We start from the raw sequence: 26,663 nt of genomic DNA on the forward strand, positions 1-26,663 counted from the left end.
GAGAAGCTTGGGACACTAATCTTTCTCAAACATTTCCCAAAAAGTGAAGAAGAGGAACTACTGCCAAACTAATTTCATGAGTGAAGCATGGCCCCAACCCTGAAAGCAAGATAAGGATGCTACAAGAACCAAAAGCTGCAGGCCAACATTCAGGATGAATAGATATAAAAGTCCTGAATAAAACTCTAGCAAACTGAATCCACGAAGACATTAAAAGGATCATACACCATGATCCAAGCGGGATTTATTCTTGGGATGCCAAGACACTTTCAACATATATAAATCCGTAAATGTTAAATATCACATTAACAGAATGAAAGATACAGATCATTCAGTTATCTCAGTAGATGCAGAAAATACATTTGACAGAATTCAAAATCGATTTAGGATAAAAAATTCTCAACAAACTAAAGAAAGTATCTCAACATAAGGAATACTGTACATGGCTAGCCCACCACTAACATCATACTCAAATGTGAAATATAAATAAGTAAAAGTTACTCTTTTAATATCAGGGGAAAAGCAAACGTGGGCACTCGCCAATTCTCTTCAGCATAATACTAGAAGTGCTAGGAACAATTAGGCAAGGAAAAAAAAAAGCATCCAAACTACATAGAAAGAAATAAAATTGTCCACGTTTTCAGATGACATAATTTTATATGTAGGAAACCCCAAAGACTCTATCAAAAAACTCTATCAAAAAAGAAATAATTTAAAAATTCAGTAAAGTTGCAAGATTTAAAATTAATATACAAAAATCGTTGCATTTCTATAAATTTGTAACAAACTATCTGAAAAAGAAATTAGAAAATCAAATCCATTTACAATAGTATCATAAAGTACCAAATGCTCAGAAATAAAGATGTGAATGATTTGTATAATAAAAATTACAAAATATTGATGAAAGAAATTAAATTTACAAACAAAATGGAAAGATATCCTATATTCATGGAGTGGAAGATTTAAGTATTATTAAAATACCCATATTACTGAAAAGAATCTACAGACTTACTAAAATTCCTATCAAAATCCCATTGGAATTTTTACAGAAACAGAAAAAAATTCCTAAAATTCCTAAGAAAGACCAAGAATGACCAATGTCTTGAGAAAGAACAAAGCTAGAGGTTTCCTGATTTCCCAATATTTTACAAATTGACACTAAACAAAAGAGTATGATATTAGGATAAAGACAGACGTGTAGGTTAATGGAATGGAATAGACAGCCCAGAAGTAAACCCAGATTATACAGTCAATTAATGTTTAATAACGGTGCCAAGAATACACAATGGAAAAGCATCTTCAAAAAATGGTGTTGGAAAAACCAAGAATTCCCATGCATGAGAATGAAATTGGACCCTGACCTCACATTATACAAAAATCAATTAAAAATACATTGAAGACTTAAACCTAAGACCGGAAACTCTACAATTCCTAAAACACTTAGTGGAAATACTTCATATCATTAGTCTTGGCAATGATTTCATGGACAAGACATCAGAGTCTCAGGCAACAAAATGACAGACACACGACTGGGATTACATCAAATTAGAAAGCTTCTGCCTAGCCTAAGAGTCAACCTAGTGAAAATGCAATCTATGGATTGGGGGGAAATATTCGCAAACCACATATCTGATAAGGTGTCACTTTCAAAGATACGTAAGGACCTCCTACAACTCAGTAGAAAAAGTAACCCAATTTAAAATATAAGCTAAGGACTGGAGCAGGCATTTCTTCCAAGACAGGCAGATGCTTCATGGGTACCGGCAAGGGGGCTCCAGAGTCCCGAGCATCAGGGAAATGTACTTCACACTTGTTAAAATGGCTGAAATACAAAAGACAAGACATAATAAGTACCAGTGAGGGTGTGGAGAAAAGGTAGGAATGCAAAACGATGTGCAGCCACTACAGAGTCTTCTAAAACCCGGAGGTAGATTGCTGTCTGACCCGGCCATCCCGCTTCTGAGTGTGCATCCGAAGGACCTGAAATCAGTATCTGGAAGAGATACCTGTGTTGCCCTGTTCACCACTCTGCTGCCCCCAGTCGTGGGGAGGTGGAAGGAACTTAAGTGTCCATCAACAGATGAATGGATAAAAAATAACGTAGTATACACATACAATGGAGTGACCTTTAAAAGGGAGGAATTTCTGCAATATGAAACACCATTGGTGATGGAGAGGACATTATATTAAGTGAAATAAGCCAGTTAGAGATTGACAAATATTATACAATTGCATTTATATGAAGTGTCTAAAATAGTCAAATTCACAGCATCAAAGAGCAGCAGGGTGGCCGTAGGGAGTGTGAGGAGGGAGAAAGGGCACAGGACAAGGTTCTGGAGCCCTGCTGCACAACCCTGGCTATCGTCAACAGTACTGCGTTGTTCACTTAAAAATTTAAGAGGGTGTATCTCGTGATGAGTGTTCTTAGCACAACAAAGGTAAAATTTTAAAAACATAAACATACACAGAATTTTAAAAAATGAATGAATCTTACGAGAACTCTTTCAAGGAAAGAAAGTTCAGAATGTTCCTTGGAAAGATTAAAATCTTACTTAATAAAGAAGAATACAGGAGACTCAAGACTTAGTGGATTGAACCATAATTCTCACAGATACACTAACAAAAGGCACACGTAAGTCCAAGGTAAAATAATAAATCTTTAACACAGTGATGCGGTGCAAAAGCAAAAGAAATTAAATGTGGATAATCTCATCAAATAACAGAGTATAATGAATATATTTTAACCCTGACCCTGACAAGCAATTTTCCTTGAAACGTAGTGACACAAATTTTATTACTATGTGACAAATAATATTTAGATAACTATAATACTGCAAATGTTGCTTATTGGAGCTTTATTTTTAAAATCATCACCTATGTACACTGAATGATTGGCACATGCCTATATTCAGCCTTTTGTTCCCTACAAAAGCAGTGATATGGTGAAGTCTGATATACAGCATGAAGATTTAGATTAAAAAGCTGATGGAAAATGAAACAAGATGGGATTGGGAGGGAGACAAACCATAAGTGACTCTTAATCTCACAAAACAAACTGAGGGTTGCTGGGGGGAGGGGGATTGGGAGAAGGGGGTGGGATTATGGACATTGGGGAGGGTATGTGCTTTGGTGAGTGCTGTGAAATGTGTAAACCTGGCGATTCACAGACCTGTACCCCTGGGGATAAAAATATATGTTTATAAAAAATTAAAAATTAAAAAAAAAAAGCTAATGAAAATGATTGTTGGGTAAAGAAGTAACAAACGTAAAACTAAATGTAACAAAATAACACAAGCACTTTGGGTAAGGAACATGGGTATTGATATATCTCAGATGTGTTAGAACAGCCACAGGTAAAATGCTTCCGTCTGAGGAGCGACCAGCCAGAGTAAGAAGAGGGGGCGAGGGCTGGTGCGGGTGTGACGGTAGAGACACAGTTTAGGCATCGCATCTTTCATTTAGATTCCAATATCATTTTATGAATGAAGTTGCATATGCATGTTTATATCACTCAAAACAGCAATTATCATAAGAAAACAAACCCGTAATGTCTCCCTGGATCCTGACAGTGAGATTCACCGAGTTCTCACACCCCTCTCATACCTCTTACCTTCGGAAGGGTTCCGAGATGTTCGTGGGGAGGGAGAGGAGGGAGGTATTTAAATGGGCTCTGGGACCTTTCTGAAAGATGGGCGTACGGAAACCATGGCCAACTAGTTTTCCTAACAATCAACGGATAGTCACTCGTGCAACAGTGATCTGTGGACAACGGTCACACCCTGGAAGACATAAGTATATCTAGCAAAAATTTTGTTTTTAAAGATTTTATTTCTTTATTTATTTGAAAGAGAGAGAGCACATATGCAGAAGGAGGAGCCGAGGGAGAGGGACAAGCAGACCCGGCGCTGAGCACAGAGCCTGACTCGGGGCTTGATCGCACGACCCCGAGATCGTGACCTGAGCCGAAACCAAGAGTCAGATGCTTAACTGACTGAGCCACCCAGGTGTCCCTAATAAAATGATTTTTAAAAGTCATACAGTTGGGTTTGGGGGGCAGAGATGTCTTAAGGGAAGCCACTGCCTCCACTGCAACTCACAGGGACAGCTCAGAGGTTTTGCCCAGAGGGAGAGGGAGGCAGACAAGAAGCACAGAGAACCCCAAGGCTTTCCACAAAGGAACCAACTTCATTTACAAGAGACAGCCGGGAACTGACCAGACATGAAATTCATTCTCACTCCTTTCCAAGCCATACCCCAGTTAAATGAGTAATCTTGTTCTAGGGACTGCAAATTTTTTGTCCCCACTAAAAGGCATATGTTGAAGGGCCTAACAGGCTTTGTGACTGCATTAGGACATGTAATGGGGCAGGATGAGGTCATGAGGAAGGGGCCCTAATGATGACATCGTGCCCTTCTAAGACACCAGAGAGCTTTTCTCTCCCCGCCCCTCCTCCCTTGCACCCACCCTCTCCAAGGGAGGCCTCAGCGGGAAGGCGGCTGTCTGCAGCCCAGGAAGAGGCTCTTCCCAGAACACGACCCTGCACACCCTTCGTTACGGTGCCCGAGCTGACTGTGACACTTCTATATAGCAGGGTGAAGTTTCAAATCGAAGATGACTTCAGCACGTGTTAGGAAAATAGGGAAATAAGAACCCGTGAGCATCATCTTGAAACACACACTAGTATTGGTTAAACTCCTTGCAATTCAACGACAGAACACAAATCCAAGAAGGGAGCTCCAAAAGGCTAGAGCACTAAAACATCGGTCTATCCTAAGAAGCGTGATGAAAGGCACCAGTGGGTTCTTAAGTATTTACCTTTAAAAGGTCAGGCGGCATCTCTTGGCACTCTCTTGGAAAGGCAGAAAAGCAGCGTGAGCTGCAGGAAACAGGAAAGGACGAGTGAGATCCAACAGCCACGGGCGACAGACAGGGCCGTGGGCAGGACAGGGACGTGTGAAAGAAACCCTGCAGCATCCGAGCAGCATCAGGCTGAAGGAGATGAAACTTCCGCGCACAGACTCCAGTCAGTGATAGAAATGTCACCACTCAGGACATTTTTTTTTTTTTTTGAAGACCAGAGGAAGAATTTTTTAAAATACACAAAGAGAAAAAAATTATTGGATTGGAAATCAACCTAAATCCATAAAGCAAAAGATGTAAAAAACAGACCTCTTTAAGCTAGAGAACCCAAATTTACTAGGACAGTCGCCCCTTTTCCCAAGTAGCATTCACCAGCAGTGAGTACAAGTTTAAAGAAGCCCATATACACAGATTCTTTTAAATCATGCAGGCTCTATGTTTATGAAGATGTTTTCACAAAACTTGTTTCAGCAAAGCAGTTGCTTCCACGGTAATGCTGGAGTTAACCCTCGTGCGTGTCCAACTCGCAAACTCGTTTGGACCGCAGGAATCTCGATGACCGTGTATAGCTGACGACCTTAAGGCTCTGATGAGCCCTGTCTTCACGGGTGTTTGGTTTTGCTCCTGGTCGAAGTCCTGCCTATTCTTCTCACTGCCAAGTCACCAGCACAGTACGTTTTATATTTTTTTTTCACATTTTGGGGCCCTTTGTTAGGAGAAAGTGCAGACCCAATCTAGTGCGGCAGCTGTGCCCCATGGACCGCAGCTTTTGTTTCGTGGTAATGGGGCTGGTTCCAGATGGTGGTATTAATTACTGATTTCAATTGCATTTTGACTAATAGCAGTCCACATTATACAAATCTCATTCCCTCATGTCCTTGAATTGACAGATAAATATATTCCGTACACGTTATGGAATCTTACTCTCTGAATTTTGAAGCCTGCATTACGAAACCAGGAGAGAAACTTTCTTTTCTCTCTGCTGCTTTAAGACTTCGGGGTAGTTATCAACATTTCAGAATTAATGTACATAATACTAATGCTAATATTATACACATTTGGCCTCAGTCTTTTTCCCAAATTGTTAGATGGCACGAAACCATGGAGGAAGATCTGTACAATGATAAAAGACATAACTGTGACCTTGAATTATAGAAGCAATATAGTAGCTCATTTACATCAAGTAAAATGATACAAATTATATGATATGAAATATAGTGTAAAATTATTTAACATTATAAATGTTTTCATATCCCATTTTGATTTATACTATGAAATACAGCCTAAACTACATTTATGAAACTACATAAAAGTGTTTGAACTCTATGACATAATACAAAATATCCATGCTTACTAGGTGTGCTATGTGCAAAATCACTCTGAAAAACTTATCAAGTTTTACTCCACTCAGCTGAGGGATAAATCAGAAGGGTTTTTTGTTGTTGTTGTTGTTGTTGTTCTAGATTTTGCTGTTGCTTTGTTAGTTGCTGGTTGATTTTTAGTGGCTTTCTGACACGGAATTGCTGATGGCATATACTGTCGACCACCTCGAGATGAGTTGAGTAATAATGGCTGTCAACATCTATTGAGTTTCTGTTCTGGACAAGCTCTTGTTAAAGCACAAATTCAACCGTTCTTCAAATCAACTCTTTATAACAAAATGAACATTTAAAAAAACGTTAAATAAGTATATAATGCCACTGTATACAATTTCACAATCAAGATAATTGAGGAAAATCACATCATATATCATCAGGCAGTGGGTAGGATATAAGCCTTAATGTGAAAGTGTTTCCATATTTTATAGCAATTCAATAGATGCAATTTTGTTTCCTATACTGGAACCTGGAGTAAGTGTTAATGCATATTTATAGTATTTGAATGCCCAGGTGTTACCCTCGAATATTGCTGGAGAAAAAAATACAAAGGAAAGGAATATCTCAGAAAAAAGAAATCAGCAAGACAATACTAAAATAGAAAATATGAAATAGGTCTACAAATTACAACCAAATATCTCTGGTATTACAATAGACGTTAATGGGCTGAACACACTTACTGAAGGAAATCCCTCAAAAGTTCTTTTCAAAAAATTTAAAATTATAGAGAATTCCATGTTTGCACACTAAAAATGAGCAACTGGGAACCAAACTAAAAAAACATAATAACAACCACTCAAAAAAGAATAGAATATTTAGGTGCAAATCTAACAAAACGTGTAAAGACTACTATAAAGGAAGATATAAAATGTTAAATGAATGAAACCAAAGAATATGTCAATCCACGGAGTCGCTGGCTACATTCTTGAGCTGAAAGACTGAAAACAGTAACGAGACCAGGTCTCCCCAAATGAAGTACAGTTTCAGTGTAGGTCCTATTAAATTCCAGGCTAGATTTTTGTAGATAGAGATAAGCTTTATACCGAAGTTTATATGAAAAGACAAAGGGGCTCTGATAAAAGGATCTTGGGGAAAAAAAAATGAAGGTAGAGATTTCACACTAACACAATTTTAAGACTTAACCATCTGGCTACACAGTCAAGACATTTTCTTTACATTCCAGAGGAACAGCAGCTCGAATCATAACAATATAATAGAAAACTCAGAAAAATATATATAAAATTATAGCCACCAGGTTTTTTTTTTTCCCCCAGCCAGCTGACTTTTGGCAAATGTGCAAAATCATTTCAATAAAGAAAAGAATTTTTTTTAACAGACTGGAATGGATCCGTGTAATGTTCATAGGTAAAGAAAGAAAGAAAAGAAAGAAGAAAAAGGGACATCAATCGTAAACCTCACACATTTCAAAAAATTAACTCAAAATAAGTCATAGATTTAAAATTAAAACTTAAAATATAAAACATAGGAAAGAAAATATAGGAGAAAATCTTCAGGATTTAGGAATAAGCAGAGTTCTTAAACAGGGCACTAACCCATAAAAGAAAATACTCAGTAATCAGGACTTCAGCAAAATTAGAAAATGTTTGCTCTGCACAAGCCCCTGCTAAGGGGACGAAATGACAAGCTTTCCCACATCTGCAAACCCCATAACCAACAAAGAACTTGTAACCGGAAAATGTAAAGAGCTTTCAAAACTCTATAGTAATAAAGAAATACTGAAAAACCAGAAAATGGGAAAACAGTAAGAACGAAGACTTCACCAAGAGTAATATGTGGTCCTAAGCGAGTGTTTAACTTCATCGGAGGAGGCAGACGCAAGCCACGGCATCGCCATGCAGCCAAAGCTCACAAAATCAAAGGCAGGTAGACGTGCAGAAGAGCCAGGTTGCTGACACACTGTTTCTAGAACGTAAAATGGCACGGCCCCTCTGGAGAACACACGGAGAGTTGCCGTATGATTCAGCGGTCATGGCCCTATGAGTTCCTCCAAGAGAAATGGAAACTTCTGTTGACGGGACAATCAGGACACAAATGCTCACATCAGATTTACGTATGATAAGCCCCAACCTGAAAAGCACTGAATGTCCTTTGGGAGGTGGATAGTCAAGCAACGTAGGAATCCGGCACTCAGCAATGCAAAGGAGTAAGCGTTTGAGGTGAGGAACCACTTGGGTGAATCTTAAGACCAGTAGGTTGAGTGAAGAAAGAGAACCCATCTCAGAGATCGCGCGCTGTGTGATTCCTCTGTAAACCATCTTGAAATAACAATCAGAGGAATGGAGAGCAGACTGGTGACGGCCGGAGTTAGGCAAAGAGGGGGTGACTGGAAGGCAGGAGCACATGAAATTTCGCTCCAGTGATTGCATGGCCCAGAATCTTGGATTGTGTTGGGTCAAACTAGCATATGGCAGATAAAGATGCAAAGAGTCACTGAAGCTTGCGCACACGCGCACACGCACACACACACACACACACACTCATCACACACACGCAATCCTTGCTGAACTCCGAGTAAGGCAGCCGTCTCCTCCGATTATCTGCACAGCACCCAGGCCAACTCCCAGGTTTTATCCTAGAGTAACCTGAGACGTTACCGTTGGGAAAACCTGGGTGAAGGGCACACAGCTCTTCTCTGGACTCGCTTTGATTCTTCCTGCGAATCTGTAACTACTTTGAAATGCAAGTATTGTTTAAGAAGCAAAACATTAAAAAAATTGAGAAACATCAATGATAGAAAGAAGTTAAAAAAAAAAGATACGAAGAAGTGGACTGAACTATGGTCTCCTGAAACGAGGAAATACAATATGTAATTACTGGTTGATTCGGGCTTACATTTTCCTTCTATTAACACCATATTGGCTATGTTTCCTTTTCTCTCTTTCCCTGCATTTTTTCACTAATTGTTTTATTTATGATAAGTTTACTTCTCTCCTCCATTGGATTGTGTGGTGTACTTTGAGATATTTTTTAGTGGACACTTTGATATGATAAGCATTCTCCCCTTAGTACGTCTAGTGGGAAACAGAACTCTCACCACTACCGGAACAATTCAAGAACCACAGACCGCCGACCACCTCCACTCCATTTATCTCTCTCTTTTTTTTAAATTTAAATTCAATTAGCCAAGTACAGCACATATTTAGTTTCAAATGTAGTGATCAGTAATTTATCAGTTGCATATAATACCCTGTGCTCATCACACCCCGTGCCCTCCTTCATGCTCATCACCCAGTGACCTCATCCCCACCTGCCTCGCTCTGTCACCCTCAGGCTGTTTCCTGGAGTTCAGTCTCCCTCTGATGACTTCCCACGTTAAGTGCACAACAGGCCGATACCTACTTTGATTTATCCGCATATTTCTCTTCCCACTTTTTTTTTTAATCTTCCCGTATGTTCTTGTGTCCCCTGCCCGTTAATAGGGAACATTTTTCTTCTCTCTTAAGAATATACTTAGTATCTCCTTTGAGTGATTTTTCGGTTCACGATTTCTCTCCATTGTCGCTTACTTGAAAATGCTGTAACTGCCTTCATTTTGAAAAACATTTCTATGTAGTGCGTATTTTCTTATCTCTGTAAGTTAAATTCTGTTGATACCTGGCATCCGTTTGGTTGGAAGGAAACCGCCCATCCTACTCTCGCACCTTTGCAAGTTATGTATCTTCTCTCTGGGTACTTTATTTTTTTTAATTGTTCTTCAAGTGTTACTATGTGTCTAACTATGGTTATCTCCATATTTATACTAATCAAAGATTAAGATAGTCTTGTGACTTAATGTCTTTGATACATTTGGTAAATTCTGTCATGAATGTTCTTATTATTACTATTTTATATGATCACATATTGTCACAAATACTACTATTATTTTATATAGAGATTTACTTTGGAAAAGCAGTGGTTATTACTTTGGTATTACTATTATTGTTCATTTGTGCATGATAGAACGATATCATTAACTTTGTTGCCACACGTGTTGGTACATTTAGTATCAACACTTCCATCGACTCGTAGAGTCAACAACTGTGCGGGCTTTCCCACATCTGCATCTTCTCTGATGTTCTTTATGCCTCTGTGCCCCTGTCGACCGAGCGAAATCTGTTTCCATCCGTCTGAACCACAGGCCACGGGACTTCTTTTATTGCACATTTTTGGTGGCAGCTTTTCCTCTGTGTTTCCCTGGAACTGGCCTGCTGGGCCCTCGCTTTGGAAGGACATTTCAGGGCGCAGCGTCCGTGGCTGGCAGTCGCCTCCTCTCTCAGCACCTCAGTGATGCCGAGCCGGCCGTCAGTATTTTCCTTGCTCCTCGGAAGGTAATTTATCTTTCATTCTGGCTCCATTTGAAAGTTTCATCCTACCCTTTACGTGCTGGTTCGTACGTTGTCATCTTTCTGCTCCAAACCCTGCCCTCCGTGCTCTGCTCAGCTCTGCGGGGGAAGCTGGGGCTGCGCACACGACGTGTCCCTCTGCGGGGCTGACCCTGTGAGGTCTATGTGGGACGGACTGCAGGTGGCTTCGTGTCCCCTCGGCACTGCTCGGCCAGCCTCCTTTACCTGAACGGTGGGGCTGGCTCCTCTCTCTGTTTTCTCCGAGTTCCTAGTTCAGCCTTAATGCATCCGCAGAAAACCTCCCATGTGGCACCTTCCTTTTAGAAGCAGTTCGTGCCTGACTCTGCAGGGAGCCCCACCACAGTGCGCTGCCCCGGCTGCCAGGGTCCCAGCTCTCCGGAGACCCTCCTCCAAGCTGCCACATGCTTGCAATTCTCTCTTCCCACCCTGACCCCCAGCCACTTTCTGAAGTCCCTGGGTCACAGCAGGGTTCCAGACCTGCCTTTTTAATTCTCTAACATCTATTTACCCAATTACCTCTAATATTAGTAAATTTTTAGTTAAAATAATTCTGCCCTGACTCATTTATTTTGTTTTCAGCAATACAATGTGCTTACCTATGGTTCTCTTTGTATTATTTTTTTTTTACTAGTAGAAAGCTATTTTTCCCTGACAAGTTTAAATTGGATATTTGTGGGGTGTAAAAAATTTTATTTTTATGCACATTAACATAGCAAAATAGTCACTGAAAATATTATTATTAAATCCAATACATTTTTTAAAATTTCTTTTCATTGTAACAGTATTCATTGTTTCTGCACCACACCCAGTGCTCCATGCAATCCGTGCCCTCTATAATACCCACCACCTGGTACCCCGACCTCCCACTCCCCGCCCCTTCAAACCCCTCAGATTGTTTTTCAGAGTCCATAGTCTCTCATGGTTCACCTCCCCTTCCAATTTACCCCAACTCCCTTCTCCTCTCCATCTCCCCATTTTTAATTAATTTGTTTGGTTATTATAAGCAGAACGTCAGTGCATCATGTAATTAAAAAAATCTCTTCTCAAATATGTATTACATAATTGTTATTGTTATTATGTTTTGGTTTTTTGGCAGGACAATACTGAAAAAAAATAGTGCATATCTTTGTCTTGTTCTGAGTTTAAATGTATATCTCTATAATAATAAATTAAACTCTATTGTCTTCCAGTAGGTGTATGCATATAAAGATCATTTATATTTTTCTTCTCTTAATTTACTAATAAAAAGTAGAAATCATTCATTATTAGATTTCCTAACATTGACCATTTTTCTCTTCCTGGCACATAATATTTATATATACTGCTACTCAGTTGGTTGTTATTTTGTTTTGTATGCTCCGTATCTTATTAAAAATTAAAATTGTCATATATACCTACAGAAATACAGTATGTGTGTTTGTGTGTGTGTATGTGTTTGTAATATACACATTCAGTATTAATAGCAGGGTTATATAAACCACTAAAAATAAACTCACAAATCCTACTTCTCTACACAGCCTATACCTATTTAAATAATGTAAGAGTTGTTTCCCTAAAGTTAAATAAAATTTAAACATAAAAATGTGGAAAATCTTGGGTTACAAATTCTTATTACCTTTCAAACTTTTCAGTGATTGCTGATTTATTTGATATTCATAATTATACCAGAAGTAATACGGATATCTATTTCTCAAAACTTGTTCATTCGTCTAGATTTCCTGAGACACGAATATGAATTTTAATTTAAAATGTTAAAGTTTGTGGTTACTTTTCCCCCATATGTTACTATTAAAGGGTATTTCTAGGTTTCTCTATGTCTTTATGTCATGACATTGCCAAAGAATGTGCATTTTGTTGTGAGAATGATCTTTCAATATTATTAATGATCTCATTCCCGATTTCCATCTTTTCTCTTAAATTCATTCCTTTCATCTTGTGGCTGTTGTTGCTTTCTTGAGTTCTTATGTCAAATACTTTTCTTACCATTTTGAGTATTCCTGGTCTTTCGCTTCTAGATTTTCTGTATTTTAACTTTTACTTCAATGTTTTTAAAGAGAACATTACTAAAATGAACTCAGGGGTGCCTGGGTGGCTCAGTGGTTAAGCCGCTGCCTTCGGCTCAGGTCATGATCTCAGGGTCCTGGGATCGAGTCCCGCATCGGGCTCTCTGCTCAGCAGGGAGCCTGCTTCCCTCTCTCTCTCTCTCTGCCTGCCTCTCTGTCTACTGTGATCTCTCTCTGTCAAATAAATAAATAAAATCTTTAAAAAAATAAAATAAAATAAAATGAACTCAGGTTTTTTTTTTTTTTTTACTTATTGTTACATTTTGTTTAAAATATATAGTTCATTTAATTATTATCAAAGTAGTTAGGGAGTTTATTTTCTATTTTGACTAATTAGCTTATTTTACTTAGCAGCCTACAATATGGTACATCTTTTTTTAAAAGTTAATAATATCCTTTATTGCCAATTAATATATTCTGACATAAATTCAACATTATCATTACTCTTCATGTGTTTTAAAATATAACATCAATACAAGGAAAGAAATATAGGAAAAATGTTACCAAGCCTCTTGAGTTGAAAGATAAGAAAATCAGTTTGTTTAAATGCACTGATAATTATACTTCAACCAGCCCAACAGAATACATTTGCATTGCCCAGGATTTTCTTTTTTCTTTTTTTTTTTTTTTAAAGATTTTATTTATTTATTTTACAGAGAGAGTGAGCACAGGCAGACAGAGGCAGCAGAGGCAGAGGGAGAAGCAGGCTCCCTGCTGAGCAAGGAGCCCGATGTGGGACTCGATCCCAGGACGCTGGGATCATGACCTGAGCCGAAGGCAGCTGCTTAACCAACTGAGCCACCCAAGCGTCCCGAGGATTTTCAAAATGAAAGTAAAATTAGTACTTTAGAAAAAAATTTGGGGTTTTTGCCCCTATTGAATGGTAACACGTCAAGCCTAGCATTTTCCGAACTGTGCTTCTCAGACCCTAGAATGTCACTCGAGTCAACATTCGGCAACAGCTTTGTGGATGTATGCGTGACACCCCGTCTGTTTCTTCTTTACTGTTTCCTCCTCTTCCAGGATAAATTTTATTTTCCCAAGGGACTGGGAAATTATGCGTCCACTTTCCCATAGCTCGAACCTCATGATACCTTTATCATTTGCCTGCATGACTTCTCCAATACGTCGGATTTCCAGTCTTGGATCAACTCACGTCTGAGCTCCATTCCTTATTCCGTTCAGATCTCCTGCCAGAGAATCTGCTTAGAGACACACGAGAGCAGGTCAGAGGTTGGGCGGAGGACGCGCAGGAGGAACCCCTGTGACTTGGGGAGGAGCTGGCTGTGCCTTGGCTTTTTCTAGCCCGTTTGACTCTAGATTCAGATCTGCTCTGTGGCGTGTGGCTACGCCTGACTCTCCAGCCTGGCTTCCTGCCGATGCAGCCCTCCACTCACCATCGCCCTGGGTTTTGACCATCTCAGCCTTCGTGGGTTTGCTCAGGTCCGGGGCCACCGCGGGGTTGCAACAATGAAACAGAGCCTGGTAACATTCCTTCCATTTGTTCCTCTCTCGTTTTAAGTGGATCCTCATCTAGTTTCCTGAACCCAGAACGGAGGAAGAACAAGACAGAGGGAACAGGAACCTTCACACCATGATACAGGGTTTATCATTTCTTATAAGCATTGCTTTATAGTTTTCTTAGGTTATTTCATCGGAAGCATCACAACCATACTTGCAATACTGCGTTTCCCATCTTTCATGACCTTTTAGCTGCTATTAACTGTACAGTGGCCGAGCTTTCCATCCTTTCTCAGTTTTTTTCACCTTTTTATTGGGTAAAATAACATAATATAAAAGTTACCACTTGAACCATTTTAAGTGTACAGTTGTGTGACATTCAATAGTCACAGTGTTGTGTGATTACACTGTTTCCATTCTTGAGCGTGATATAGAATGAATAATCAAGTCAAAAATACTAATTATATCACTTAATAAACTGGTATTTAAATAACTTGATATTAAATATAATTGACTAATATTTTTCACCAATGGTGACAAATAGTGACAGCTCTAAGCTTACCAAATTACTCTTAATTTATCAGGACCATTAAGCTCTCATCCCACAGGGGGGAAAAGTACAACAAATGGATCAGATAGCCATCATTAAACTTCCTTGATTTTGATTTTTTTATTTATAGGGCAGAGTTTTAAAGTGTTCAAAGGATTTTTTCTGAGATGTTCTCATATCAGTCCTTCGACTTACAATTAAGACCCTCACATTTCTTTCTCTCTTTTGCTGATACTTATTTTTTGGTCTGGAATGAATATTTTCATTTGGTTTATTTTCAGTTCAATATAACACTGAGATTCATACATCGATCAGCGCCCTCCTGACTCTCACGGCCTATATCACGGCTGGCGGACATGGAATCGTGGATCTCTGTGAGGGCTCCGTCCAGGGAGTCCGTGGGCTGCTCCCAGTGAAATGGTCACGATTTCACCTGAAGATACGTGTGGGGATCGGAGGAGAAAAGGAGGCATCTAGCAGTCCACGTCTAGAAAGAGAGTGGGGACTCGAACCTGTGTATTTGCTACCATGATTCTTGTTCCTGACCTTTATGTTTAAAATCATACAGAGTCATAAGTCGAGGGTGATTGAAAAATCAAAATAACAGTATGACAACTTCACAACCGTGGTTGATCACAGGCTCCAACTGACAGCGGATCTGTTTTGAGGTAGAAAAATTTAGACCAGAAGTGATAGGATTGGAGGAGGGAAGGCACATGGCATCAATCGCTTAAACATTTTAACAAATACAAAGCCACAAATTCCACTATTATAATCTCCCAAGTTTTATCATTATGAGTGTGTATGTTTCCTAATTTTACAAGTGTCCAATCATCCACGACCCCGGATATCATTCCTACTGCATGGGTACGCCCCCCGCCCCCGCTCACACGTGACACCACCAGAACAGACTAAATGAACTGGCACACCCTTCCTCTCCACCTCAGAAGAGAGGGCTTTGTCCCTATAGTCAAAATGCAGGAAAACAGACGGTCCATTAGCCAACAGCATAGCAGTGTTCCTGAAGTCAATGGAAATCTGAAAAAAGAGGGAGATTTTGTTGTTCTGACATTCTGAAATCGGTGAGCCTGATCAGGCACATAACTGAGTTTATGAAGGAATAAGAAATAGGAGAGCAAAGGGGACGAAGGGAAGACCATACGGTGATTTGATTGTTGGTATAGACTTCTGAAAAGATCCCAAACACTTCTAAAGGTGGGACGTGATTGTCATCTAAATCCTTCTGTGCTCACAGCAACGTGTTCCCTAATCTAATCCTTCAGACTCTCTTTACAGAGCAAATTAGAAATAAAGCCCCTATATATTTCTTCATCAAAATTAATTACATGAGGACATGTTTTGACTCTGAATGACCGTAAGTTTCAGTGATTTTCCCATGTTGTTCATTTCTCTAACGGGAAACAGTCCTTGTCCTGTAGCAAAGCTTCGGGTTCCAAAATCAAGATGGAATAGCGGAACTGCTGGGCTCTGTGTGTCTATGTCTGGATGCCGAGGAAATGTTTCAGACGAAATCATGGAGTTATTTCTGATGCATGTATCAAACATATGGCTGGTTCCACCGTTAGCCTACAGTGATGTACAAACAGAGGACAGCCGCAACGCACCTACGTCTGTCTATGTCTACAGCCTCTTAAATGCTCACGTTAAAATGTTGTGTATGTGGCTATATGGTTTAAATGTTCTGGTTCTGGCACTAATAAAGAGGTCTGGGAGAATCTTCTGTAGCTAAATTTTGGACAGAAGGCTTCTGAAAAACCCAGGGATTGCTGTCAGAAAGCAATTAAGCTGAAGAAATTACATTAGCCGGGAGCAGATGCCATATCCAACTCAGTCGCCTACTTTTCATGCAGTTGGGGCTCGCTGGCCTTTTAGTTCCCAATAAACAAAAGACTGGCAAACACCTGTCCCTTCCGGAGTCAGGTGAACCTGTTTATTTGAAGAGTCAGTAAAACACCAAGAACAGTTTCGCCCGGCTCTTCACATTCCAAATTCTTCTCTGATGAAGGAACAAAGAAAATCAAGGAACTTGGAATGTTTACCCCTTCTAGATGGAGCTTGACCGACATCCTTACACAGTTCTGACTTAGTCTTTTTATTCTAACATCAATCCAGAGCGGCCCCCACTTTGGTAATGTTATAACGTTACTCAGTAATAACAACCCAGTTTCCTGGACCTCTTGTGCTTTCTGTCAAAGAAACAATGTTTCTTTTGTTTTCCTCTTTAAAGTAACTGTACCACGAGAAAACAAAAACAAAAACAAAAACAAAAAGCATAATTAGAAAAAATTAAAAATTACGTTTTGCATTATCACAAAAATAAATTTTTCTAAAACAAAAAAAGATGTTTGGCTGAAGTAAATTTCCCATGTAATGAATCCATGGAAGCCAGATATTAAGTACGTTTTTTAAAAATTTTGTTTTGGATCATTAGTACAGTCCTGGTTTTTCAGATTTTTCCTTACCATGCCATATTTTTCTAGTTTTTCAGATCGTTCGTTCTGGCACCTTCCCTATAGAAAGGTGTAGAGCACTTTATCTCCTTTGTGACAATTTAGAGATGCCTTTCTGTCTTCCGTTTAAGGATTCATTGCGCCATATGGTCTGCTTAGCCTGCCAAACCCTCCTGCATATTATGAAATAACTGTGACTGCGGAAAACCACCCATATCTCCCCAGTTCAGATGATGGACACCGGGTTCATGAGCGCTGACCCCTCCTCCAGTCCCGGGAATTGATCACTGAGCCATCACTTGGTTTTGAACCTGCAACCTGGCACCCAGGATCTGCTCGCTGCTAGGCTTGTTGTACAAGAGATCATTTTAGGTCATAAGCGTGATGATTTTACTCAAATCAACTGTTTCCAGAAGTTGAAGTAAAGCAAACATCTATGTCATCTATTTATGGTGTCACAAGTAAAAACAATGATCTTCCCTCAAATTAAAACAGAATTAAGCATAACATCGATTTCAAGAGCCTTACTAGTTGTGTATACATGCAGCACAACAACACAAGAGCGGATTCTGAAGTCCGTGGTGGGTAGGAATGCCGCTGCCTACAGATAGGGGCGTATTTTATTTCTGTGATATTTGGTTTCTAGTGCAATTATTCTGTCTACTGCATGGCTGGATTTGCAACTCTTGGATTTTGTTTTTACTCATGTTCAAGTGACTTAAGTCATTAACACGCACCATCTAAAAAGTGTAAAATGTTGTGCATAATGAGGAAAAAAGGCAATAAAATGTTTTTGAAGATATCTGGCTAGCGACCACACTCTCAGTCTGCGGGCCTTCCTGTGTGTCCGCTCCCTTCTCCTTCAACAAACATGCGCTCCTGACTCCCCTTGCTGAACAACGCCTTCATGATGGGGCCTGGAATAGCTCCCCAGTCCTGTCTACCAATCCTACCTATTTTCTTTAGAGCCTGGCTTTCTTATGAAGACAGATAGACCCATGAATTATAGTTAGCCACTTGTTACCCGTCTACTGGATATTGATACATATGTGAGTCCTCTTATGCCAGACCCTTTTCCAGATGATGGGGCCCTGAAGGATCGGATGTTCTGGTGTTGAAGATAGGAGAAAAAAAGAATAAGCAAATACCTAGATAGTATTTTACCTAAACTATTTCTTATTTCTATGTTATTACAACAGTGGTGATTAAAATATATATTAGTATTTCCCAACTGAGACAAAAATTGGGAAGACCTTTAACCCAAAGTCCTGTTTGACTTTGAGAAGCAGCATTAATCTACCTACGTTACAACTACGTTCAGTCATTTCCAGAATTTTGCATTGTTTGATTTGTTTTCCTGTGTGGCACTTCTGCATTAGACTAAAATAAGTGAACAGGTTGGATGTTCCAACATTTAACACAAAAACTTGAAATGTACATTCAAGGAAATATGTGATTTTGCTGAATATTTAAAATACATTTTACTGTACTTTAATATATATAAAAAAAAGATGCTTGGAATTCAAAAAGTGTTGTCTCCAATTTTGACGGTTCTTAAGTGTCACCAAGCATAGAACAGTTATTTGAAAATCTGGATGAACATGATCTCCTGTGGTCAGCAGACTCTGCTGACCATTCCTGCTGCTTTCCAAAGAGGCCCCTCCGGCGGGCCCCTCACAAGCACACGTGTCTCCTGGAGACACAACACGCTTGGCGTGTGTGGAAGAAAACACGAGAAATCCAACTGATAGTGCCAGTGACAGAGGCACGGGTAGTATCAAAGGCCGCAGGCCCTCTGAAGTCCTTCACCAGAAAACAGAGATTTTTGATAAATTCAGGGGCAAAAATCTCAGTAACTCACCACTGAATAAGGATCAATTCACTGAGTACTTAAGTGGAAATAAGGAAATTCAGTACACAAAGCTGTAACTCCTTACGACCAAACAGTGTACCAGCAAGGTGGAAAAGCTGGTTACGTGTGGGGTAAAATACATGCAAGAAACAAGACTGGTCGGAAGGATGACCGGGGGGAACCAGAAGCACGGGCATGATTTTAGAGGAGGCAGAGCAGCGCCTGGTTATTGGGAATGTTAGGGAGCCCCTTCCATTGCTTGATGAGTGTCAAACAGTAGCCACCATAAAGAGAAGCAGCACTGGTCCTAGGAACAGTGAAGCGTGTAAGGACAGCAGACCCTCGCACACAGCACAGCACTCGCTATGCACAGCCACGTTCTCCGCACCCAGGGGCATGACTCGTGGTGACAGAAACACGCACGCTGGCTATTTCAGTTCTGCACGTCCGGAAGAAGTACTTACAGTGCACGACGGGGCCACGGCACCCGCGCTCACGGTGCCTGCGGATGGAGCATCCACTGTGCCACTCATTCCACGCACGTTCCACCGCCAGATCCTACGAGGACAAGGGTCAGTCCAACTGCACAGGCAGTGGTCACGGCCCCGGTCAGCCCTCGTGAAAGGGTGAAGGGCGCGCACTTACGTCGGGCCCCACTTGACAGACCTCGTGGCACCCGAGTGTTCACCTGCTCCTCAGGACGTGTCACTGGCATGGCATCACCATTATCTAGTGAAAGACCCGATATGTTCCTCTTTAACAACTCAGCCATGTCTGGTGCAGAGTTCCGGACTTAACGTATTCCCACAGTTGCAGAGCAGATCTCTAGAACGTCCTCGTTTTTCAAAACAGAAACGTTCTGCTCATTAAATATTAACCTCCACTCTCCCCGTGCCGTGGGCCGCTTTATTTCTCAGCACGTACGATGCTGACCGCTTCGGGGACTTCCTGCGACGGAAGGAGTCACACAGGGTTTCTAGACATGCAACCATACATGTCCCATCATTCATGACTATATGTCTCGTCACATAGTCGCACAGTCAAGACTGGCTTATTTCACTTAACACAAAATATCATCGAGGTTCATCCATGTGGTAGCGCCTCAGGAATTCCTTCTTTTTTAAGGCTGAATAATATCCCATTGAATGCATAGACCACATGCCTTTCTCTCTCTGTCCATCAGGGGACAGCTGGGAGGTTCCCAGCCTCTTGGCCACCGTGAATAAGAATGCAGTAAACCTGGGTGCACGGAATGTCCCTGAGATCCTGCTCTGACTTCTTGTTCACGCGTACCCAGAAGTGGGCCTCACCTACTCTTCATTCTCATTCTTTTGAGAGGGGCCATGCTCATAAGCGTGAGGTGAGAACTCACTGTGGTTTCAGTTTTCATGTCCCTAATAATCCGTGAGGCTGAACACGTTTACATGAGTTTGTTGACCATTTGCATGTCTTCTTGGGAGACATGCCTAATTGAGTCTTTGCTCATTTTTAAAGAGATAAATCTGTGGCTTTGTGTTGTTGAATTGTAGGTGTTCCGTCCACATTATGGATACTCAGACCCTTACCAGACTTAAGATTCGGGATACTCTCCCCCATTCTGTAGGCTGCCTTCCCACTCTCGAGAGTGTCCTTTATTGAGCAAAGGCTTTGAGTTTTGTAAAGGCCAACTTGTCTATCAGTGCTTTTGTTGACTGCTTTTGCTGTCATACCCAAGAAATCACTGCCGAGAACATCACAAAGCTCTTCCCTTTTTTGTTTTTGGAGACTTATACTTCTAGTATAAGAAGTCATTAATCCAGCATGACTAATTTTCACATACAGTGTAAGTAAGGGTCCAACTTCATTCTTTTACAGATTCTGGACATCCAGTTCTCTTTTCTTTCCCAAGGCATTAGGTTTTCATCGGTTTTCATGAGGTAACCAGGGTCTGTGGGTCTGAGCTGCCCTCGGACTTCCCAAAAACATGAGCAGAAAAGTGATGCATGTAATTTCTGAACCCTGTCACTGTGGGAGAGCTTCTTGTTTTCACCTTTTACTGTCCACTGTCCTGTGGCACCATGAACACTGGAGATAAAGCCCACTTTATGCACAGGACAATGGCAACTCACCAAGAGACAGCAAGGAAGACAGACAGAAAAACCCAAGACGTTGCAGGACATCACTGTTGGATGTGTCTCCTGCTCTGAGCAGCCTACCTACTGAACTCTGAAGGAAATAAGATGCATCTATAATTTTGGAGGAATGGAGGTATTATATATATATATTAACCTGAACCCCCAAGTAATGCAGAAACTAGTATCTGGAGGTGTTGTACCGACACTATGAAAATCTAGACCATAGGTCATTGCCTTGGTTTTGACAGAAGGCATAGAACAGATAACCTTTAACTCTAGAAAACTGATCATCCTGGTGATGCCATGCTTTTTTTTTTTTCCTTAGTATAGCCTGAAATGCAATGGAAAGTAGAAGTCTTCTCTATTGAACATGTAGTTATGGGGAAGAGAGTAGAAACATCAAAATGAGATTTTTGTTTTGCCCTCCACTATTCTTTTACAAGATGCTGGACCAAAATTAAGTCCAACAAGAACTAGCTGTTTCGAAAGCACGGATGGACTGAAAATACTGTTTTGCTAACGGAACTTCTCTCACCCTGTGGTCAGAAAACAAAAGAACTCCATACACTTGGGGACTCCGACAAGACCGTATACTTAGCGTGGCTAATTCTTACTTCTGGAACAGAAAACCTACCAAGTTCTGGAAGGGATTTATGGCAACAGAAACTGCACCAGCGCTTCATAAAACAGCGAGCGACAGATTGATTCCTGAAGGCCATTCGTGTGCCCCAAGCCTGCCGCGCCAGGAAATAGGCCGCGGAAAGAGTCCGGCCTCGAGGGGAATGGTCACCTGCAGACAATGGACCGTGGGGCAGTCGCGAGTGTCCTCAAGCACCCCTCTGTTCTTCTCCCTTACAGAGTTCACCGGGCACACGGCACATCCGCCAGCAAGATGACAGAGCACCTGTGAGAGGATCCGGATCCCTTCCCCGTCACAGACGCAGCTGCCTGTCCTCTCGGGGCTGCAGGAGTCACGACTGGGGAGAATCCAAGTCACCTAGATTGTGTGCGTCGCTGCTCCATGGGTCTTTGGAGAGTCTGATGTTCAATAAGGCTTCATTTTTATCCTATGAAAATTTCTGTAGAAGCTGGATCTATTTCTGGAAGATTTGTCTCTTTATTCACTTACACATAACTTATTTTTAACTTGTGATAGTTTTATTACATATACATTACAGTTTATGCAGATTATTTCTATTTTTCTTGTTTTCCATAATTTTCTCTTTCTTCCTGCAAGTATATATTTTCTCTTAAATATAGGTAAATTTCTAAGGCAGTAATTTTTATAAATTTTATTAGAATTTATAAATTTTACAAAAAGATGTAGGAATCAGAAACATTTTTGATATGCAGCTTTATATCTATGAATAGGGTATTTTTTCATTTATTCAAACTCCACCAATTTCTGTCTTTCTGATGACACAAATTTTTTTCTTTCATTGTGTGTTATAAAGGCGGTATGCACAGGTTAAGTTATTCTTCTACATCTTATCTAAGGTTTTAAATCTATTGACATAAAACTGTTAATAGCGTGAACTTATCTGTTGCCACATCTGTAATGCTATCTTTTTTTTTAATGTGTGGCATGATTTATGTGTTTCATTTTACTCTTTTTAAAAATTAATCCACTTTACCAACAGCTCTAGAAAATATATTACATTATCAATATATTTTATCCTCTTTCTTAATTTATCAACTAATTTCATTATACTAGTTATGCTCATTTATTGAAAAAAAAATTGAGACATTCCAGTTAAGGAAAAATCAAAATGAAACAAAACAAAATGAAAAACCAGTCACCTGTGATCAGGACATCTGGAGATAAAATCTGTTAATGTTCTTAGGTGTGAATCTAAGTGTTTATGTGTGGGAACAGTTTTTATTAGAAGTATATATATATATTTATGGAATATAAATTTTAAAAGATTGTATCTATTTACTTGGAAGAGAGAGATAGAGAGAGAGCATACGAAGTGGGAAGCAGCAGGCAGAGGGAGAGGGAGAAGCAGGCTCCCCGCTGAGCAGAGAGCCCGATGCAGGACTTGATCCCAGGACCCGGGGATCATGACCTGAGCTGAAGGCAGAGGATTAACCCACTGAGCCACCCAGGCGCCCCTTCTAACCCTAATTTTAATAGGTACTTAACATTCCATCATACGAACATAGTTTATTAGTGAATTTTTAATCCTACTTGGAGGATTTAATTGTCTGTAATCACAATTTCAAATAATGCCATTATGAATGTTATCATAAAAAATACAGATGGAATTAAAATTATCTTGCCAAGTTACAAGAAAATAAGCCAATCTGGCATTTAATTGATATTTAATTGAAACTATAGTGTAAACTTGGAGGACCCTATTCTTGGGCGCGACTAAGCACTGCTGTCCTGAAACATTCACTTCTCTTTTCATCAGGAATTCCTTTTGTGTATGACTCCCCAACCCTCAATGTCAGCAAGTTTCTTTTGTTTCTTCTTTAATTACTAGAATTTAGGTAAGGTTTCTTTTCATTTCACTAGCCAGCAAGTGCAGTTAATTTTGAACAAGGACACCTCTAATACTGTCTCTTTCCCTCTCTTTCTCCCATCCACCTCCTTCAAGGGTTATTCTCACGAGCTCAGGCGGTGAGCTCAGCATCACTACAGACGACATCATGCACACTTTTTCATTTAATGGCTATCCTGTTCAGTAGATGCCTGCTGAAAGTGAAAATAAAAATCTTTTAAAATCTATATATTTGACTACATATTCTGTCTTTCAAACCTGTTAACGTTATGAAATTTATAATACTGAACTGTCTTTGCACTCCTTGTATTCCTGACCTGAGAGGCACATGTTTATAAGTGTCATATTTGAAGGTATTGACAGTTTCAATTTCCCCAAATCTTACTTGGCAGACGCTGCGCTATGTAGTGACCACAGTGTTGCAACAGAGTGGAATAAGCTTTGTATACAGTTTGAGAGAAAAGTACTGATTCATTATTTGTGGCTTAATGGGATTGAGATATATTAAATTACTATCTATAATTCTTGTAAGTACTAAAATAAGCAAGCGTATCACAATCTGATTGGAGAACCTGGTCTTGGCTACATGCTCCTTTTGCCTTATCGAATTGCTCTAATTATTCGATACTGAAATGGAGGCTAGAATACTTACCTCTGATGTCACAACTTGGTTCCTGTCTGCTGTCAATTAATCGTCCAAATTTTTCACGGGAATTTGCTATTAGTTCTTTCTTTTCTAATTTATCATTTTTGCACATTTGAACAGAAATCTTTTCATCCCCATGATATAAACATATTTCCTGACTTTTAAAAAATGTTCTTTAATTTTTGTAATGCTCATGCATGTGGTTTAATGTAGCTAGAAAAAACGATACACGTATACCTTTTTCTTCTTCGGCGTTAAGGATGTATTATTTCTAGAATGGAAACTTGGCTGCTTGCACTCCACTTACCTTCAGTGCCTCATTGTTCTTCCTGCTGGACTCCGTTCCAACAGACATAAGGGTCTATGTTTGTAATCACAGGTTGTCCCTTCAATTTGTTGTAATATCACCAGCATTAATACAACCTTATTATTATCCTTTTCTATTCTTTTTCCTGATTGTTGTGGTTATGCCAGAACCCTAACTGATCAGATACTGTCAAGTCCACCCCTCAGTGTCCGTGTGATACGAATGAGGAGGTTCACTTGGCACTCCTCTCCCTGACAATGCAGTCTACTCCTGGTTTAGCTGTTTTTGTGTCATCCAAGACCTATCGTTTAATTTACTATTTATTGGTTCATGTGTGATTTTTCTCCACCATAATCTTCCTAATCCATGAGACTTCTTCATAGAAATGCTATTTTGGCTGCCTTCAGCTCAGGTCACAACCCGGGGTCCTGGGATGGAGTCCCACGTCAGGTTCGCCGTTCAGCGGGGAGCCTGCATCTCCCTCTCCCGCTCCCCCTGCTTGTGTTTCTCCTCTCTCTGTCAAATAAAGAAATAAAATCCTAAAACAAGAAATTCTATTTTGTTCCTCTATTAAATATTAAGTAAACTCTTTTTATCAGTATACATTCTAACCTGTAATTGTTTAAATGAATGCTGTTCAATATTTGTATAATGATCCTGCATCCAGAAAGCAACGCCTAGTACCTTGCTCACCTTCCTGGCTCATCTGTGAACCCATGGAGCCCTGAATCAATGTGCAGACAAACGCTACAGTTTTCTGTTTTTAGAGCTTCGCTACTGTAGTACTGTTGGAGATAAGCCAGAAAACAGCCTTGCAGATTCTTTCCCATTTCAGAATTTTGTGGGTATCTAGTTACTGTATACCTAGGAGACCTAGAGAGTCTACCAAAAAAATTTAATATTAATTAATGCAAATAAGCAGCACCTCCCATCAACCTATGCTGCCTGCTCCGTAAAATACTGTCCGTCCTAACTCTGAATTCTCAAGTTGAGTTTTATGTGGTTTAAAACCTTCTATAAACAATATTTTCTGATTTTCTTTCCTAGCTGGCTTCTTTAACTCAGCATTTTGCTTGTTAATTTTATCCATCTTTTTGCATTAGCTGGAGTTTACTCATTTTTTTCTCCATATGCCAGTATCCCCTGGTGGTGACATGGGATTAATTTCCCTATTCTGCTGCGGGGGGACATTTTTATCAATGTCATTCAGTGCAGAGTGCAGACACCGGCTTCTTACATGCATCTCACAATTGCACCTTCCACCACCAATGTACAGAGAGCTCTCTCGGTCCATGTCTCTGCCGACACCAGGTTTTAAAAGCCATTATTATGTTACTTTAACTGAAACTGTGGGAATGCAAACCATACCATGATACCCAGACTTGCACTGTCCTACTAACCAGGTATCATGTCCTCTGTCTGAACACATTTGCACACCTACAAGTCTCTTGTTTTGCTACCTTCATTTCCATTGGAACTTCCGTGTCTTCTCTAGTGATACTAAAAGTTCTACAGATATTCTGAATAAGAACATATGCTCATACATCCCTCAAAGGTCCTCTCCTAGTCTCTGGTCTCTGCTTTCATTCTCCAAATGCCATCTTTTTAACAAGAGGTTTTTGGTTCTAAGGTATACTGGAGTTATGCATTATTTCTTTTAAGGTACATGTTTCTCCTGTTCCATGTAAAAATCTCTCTACCACAAGACCACAAAGATTTTCATATATATATGAAAAATATATTCCTATAATATGACATATGCTATACTATATGAAATTACATATAAATAACTAATATGTGATATAATATCTGATATTTTATATATGTGTGAGTGCGTGTGTCTGTGTGCATGTGTGTGTGTGTGTCTGTGAGAAATTAGTGGCTTTATCGCTTTGCCTTTTACATTGAGATTTAAAATTCACCTGGAATTAGTTATCATATGTAACAAGAGGTAAAGGTCAGATTTTAATTTTTTCTATTGAACTGACCCAACAGGAGATATTGAAAATATTTTCTTGTTGACTGTGGTCTACAATGCTTCCCTAATACCCACACACACTCAGGTCTGCTCCTACAGCTTAAGTTCTATGT

This window comes from Mustela nivalis (genome assembly GCF_964662115.1).
Source record: "Mustela nivalis genome assembly, chromosome: 7".
Lineage (NCBI taxonomy): Eukaryota > Metazoa > Chordata > Mammalia > Carnivora > Mustelidae > Mustela > Mustela nivalis.